This window comes from Hylaeus volcanicus, chromosome 7 (genome assembly GCF_026283585.1).
Source record: "Hylaeus volcanicus isolate JK05 chromosome 7, UHH_iyHylVolc1.0_haploid, whole genome shotgun sequence".
Classification (NCBI taxonomy): Eukaryota; Metazoa; Arthropoda; class Insecta; order Hymenoptera; family Colletidae; genus Hylaeus; species Hylaeus volcanicus.
In genome coordinates this window covers 10,383,907-10,388,351 of record NC_071982.1, presented here as the reverse complement: position 1 = coordinate 10,388,351, position 4,445 = coordinate 10,383,907, and positions in this window count along the sequence as shown.

The window sequence follows — 4,445 nt, the reverse complement described above, 5'->3', positions numbered from 1 at the left end:
ACACACACACACACAACTAAAACTAGCCATTCATTCTCCTGACTCGCTGCCACTTCGCTAAAAGATGTAAAACAGAGAATATTAACGAAAAGGAATGACTTAACGTTGAAATGCGAGGATTACCGACCTCCGAGCGAATTATTCGTACCAGTGACGCGCCAGGAGAGTAAATACGCCCCGCCTCCGTCGAAGTGTACCCAATCGGACGCGCGGAAGTGCTTGGAAATGCGCGGAAACGAATCGAGACTACTGTATGTTGGTATCTATCTCTTCAGCAACAATTCTAAAAAGAAGGTTAATTATTTTTTCTAACAAAAGCTCGTCCCGTTTGAGCAGAATTTGCCCCCCCCCCCCCCCGCCCCTCTCTCCCCCACCTCGTTGTACACGAAATCGATACTGTTGACAACTGGCTTGCGAGCAATGTTAAAGAAAAAAGGGGGGAGAGGAAGAGAGAAAGAAAGCGAGAGTGCGAAGAGAAAAATTAAGTAAGAGTGTGCGTGAGAGAGAGAATGGAAAGGTGCGAGAGGGAACGAAGGACAGAAAGTGCAGTAGGTCATATCATGGTTGGTTATGGAATAAGAGGGCTATTTGTTTAGGACGTAACTAAATGGTCTGTTTTAATGTGTCACGGGCTACACGTACTGTACTATAATATCTAATAATAAAGTATTTTGTTTGCTTCAAAAGGTATACGATTATTTCCATTGATCCCTGTTTGAATGTCCCGCCAGTTTATGCCAGTGTTGCACGAGTTGGTGGCGCCACTAATACCGTGGGCCAGTGATGGACATTCGTGGGATTTTTCTGATCATGCGCATTGAAGCGAGCGTTGCAGTCCTCACTGCTGTATACACTTACTTAGAATTTAGGGTACCATTGGATCCTAGTAAGGAACAAATTGTAAGGAAGTTATAGAGAAAGAGAAAAGTTTTTATGAATGAAAATAGCATAGATGTACAATAAAAAGTGGAAAACAATTCATTATTTCTTTAGTTTTTACGTCTCCAGCCGATTTATTATATGAATATCAACATTTATTGCTAAGAGTAAGGAGACTGCAGAAAACCTTACCAGTATTCGAACAAAAATATTGCAGATAAAAATGAACATGAGACACAAATACATAAAACATACATATACAATCATATATTGAAAGCATATACCTTACGAATATTAACTGAATACGTTTAAATAAAACTAATTTCATATTTTAATCGACTTGAAACTAAATTACAGTAGTTCGATCGAGGAAAAAAATGCAAGCATTTCCAGAAAGTAGCTATAACAAAAAAATTACTAATTTATAACATGTATACACACGCCTATACATATGCGATAACATATATATATATGTATGTATAAATTTCTTTATACGTTACATTTATATATATATAAATTGTAATATAGTGTATGTTATTGCATATATATATATAAAAAATATAATGTATAATATAATTTATAACAATGTTTACATATATATACTTCCAGAAAAACTCATAAGAAAGAAGTAGAAATATGAATTTAAAGAAGCACTAGTACTTTTGTACTTTATTTGTCCGTTAAAAACGCTGGAAAGTTGCAAAGGCCCTATAAATGCACCTCCTTTGGCGGTTCAGATACATGTATGGTAGCAGACGACATGTAGCTGTGACGTCGCGTACGCATGCACAGAAAGGAATCCCTCGAGGGAAAAATCACATGAATGTCCATCACTGCCGTGGGCCCATAAGGGTCCGCCAGGAAGGTGATGAATTTATCAACAGATATGAACAAATATTCTATCTCCTTTCTTGAATGAAAACAACATTTCTTGCACTAAAAATACGCTTTATTCTTATCTACACCATTAAAAAACTACTAGAGCTGCTACCTTTACATTTAAACTTGTAACGTCCAACAATAAAAATAGTAATGTCACTTGGAAAAGTGGAATATATGAGTTAATTGTGCCGTGTACTTTAATTTAAACTATTAGGTTGTCCCAAAAGTTTCTTTCGCTTTATTAATAAGTAATACATGCACAACATTTTATATTTTATGTTACATTACTGAATTGTGCACGATTCATTTTGCTCCATTACTGTTACAACATGGATATCTATGAAATTAGATTGTCTATTTATATAAACACGACCACATAAAATAATTGAGTGAAACTCACGAAAGAAACTTTCGGAACAACCTAATAATAAAATCGAGTACATATATTTCATACCATTTATGTTTCATTAAAAAACAAGGTCCTGAAGCTCCAAGTAAACTTTTACAATTATACTTGCAAATAAAAGTAAATTAAGAATTATAATGGCAAAAATAATGTTTAGAGGTGTACTAAATAATATAAGTACAGAATGTTTATACTTGAATTAACGGTAAACGTATGAAAAAAACAATGATGATCACTTGAGATAAATAGATACTGTGGATGAGTTAAATCTTGAAGACTGTATAAGGAGATCCAACTCCCTAAGAAAGTTACTAGAAAACTGTTATCGAAATCCCGAACTTGAAGTTATGAATATTTCGCCCACTCGCGGCGCAAGTGCGCACAGACTACGATATACATATACAGGGTATCCCAAAAATGTTGTAACATTTTGAAGGAGGTGGTTTGAGAGGTGATTTGAAACAACTTTTTCCTTAGCGAAAATGCTGTCCGAGGCTTCGTTGAGGAGATATTAGCAGAAAACCTCGACCAATCCGGGGGCGCTCCATTGGCATACTCGCGCTCTGATTGGTCGAGGAGCGCGGCCGCCTACTAAGTAGCCTACGCTACTGCGCCCCCTCCACCGGCATACTCGCGCTCTGATTGGTCGGGGTTTTCTGTTAATATCTCCTCAACGAAGTCTCGGACAACATTTTCCCTAAGGAAAAACTTGTTTCAAATCACCTCCCGAACCACCCTTTTCAAGGTATTACAACATTTTTGGGACACCCATTTCAAGGTGTTACAACATTTTTGGGACACCCTATATATATGTCATATGTGATGATAATATACAGGGTGTCCTAAAACTCGGGGAGGAGCCGGAAATGGGGGGTAGCTGAGACGATTCTGAACAACAATTTCCTTTGCAAAAATGTCGGATGGGGCTTCGTTAAGGAGATATTAAGCGAAAACCCCGACCAATCAGAGCGCGCGTAGACCGTTGGAGCGGCCGCGGTAGCGAAGGCTACGCGCTAGGTCGATGCTTCGATGCACGTCGAGTCACTTGTTCGCGTGCAAGCGCGGCCACCAGCGCGTAGCCTACGCTACCGCGGCCGCTCCAACGGTCTACGCGCGCTCTGATTGGTCGGGGTTTTCGCTTAATATCTCCTTAACGAAGCCCCATCCGACATTTTTGCAAAGGAAATTGTTGTTCAGAATCGTCTCAGCTACCCCCCATTTCCGGCTCCTCCCCGAGTTTTGGAACACCCTGTGTACATATATATATATCGTAGCTGTGCTCAGTTGCGCCAGGAGTGGTAGAAATATTCATAACTTCAAGGTCGGAATTTTGATAACACTTCTACACTACACAATTAGGACTCCTTATACAGTCTTCATGGCTGCTACCTTTACGTTTAAACTTGTAACGTCCAACAATAAAAATAGTAATATCACTTGGGAAAGTGGAATACATAAGAGTTGATTGTGCCGTGTACTTTAATTTAAACTAATAATTTATGTTTCATTAAAAAACAAGATCCTGAAGCTCCAAGTAAACTTTTACAATTATACTTGCAAATAAAAGTAAATTAAGAATTATAATGGCAAAAATAATGTTTAGAGGTGTACTAAATAATATAAGTACAGAATGTTTATACTTGAATTAACGGTAAACGTATGAAAAAAACAATGATGATCACTTGAGATAAGTAGATACTGTGGATGAGTTAAATATTATCGACAAAGGTCTCTCGCAAGTGAGGCAACAGCTCAGCTGCGGTTGAAGCTTTGTAATCAAAGTCCCTCTCGCTCTGCCTCTTCTCAAACTGTCTGTGCCTATAATTCCACCCCTCCAAAGGCGACTGGATCGATAGAGCGTCGCCCGCGGTGACTAACCCGACGACGGCACCCTTACCCATCAGGTAATTTACAGAAGTGTTCGCACAATCCGAGCAAAGCCACTAAATAGGGAGAGCCCTTCGCCCTTGCATTATACAATGAGAAGTTAACGAAAAAGAAAGGAAAGACGAAGAATCTATTAAAGAATGGGCTAAACGAATAATGAATTTGAACGAGGCTATTGCGGAATGCAATAGATGAAAAATGAAGGTATTTTTCACTTCCCGATTTATAGGAAAGTTATTGTTTTGTTTTAGGTTTAATAGCAAACCGAGGAGGTTTATCTAGCATCGCCTAGCGTACCTTTCTTCAGGCGATAGAGCATTTTAACTTGGACGCGGTAGCAACTCGAAAACATAGGGTTTTAGCAAAAAATGTTTCAGACAAAAGTTTCATG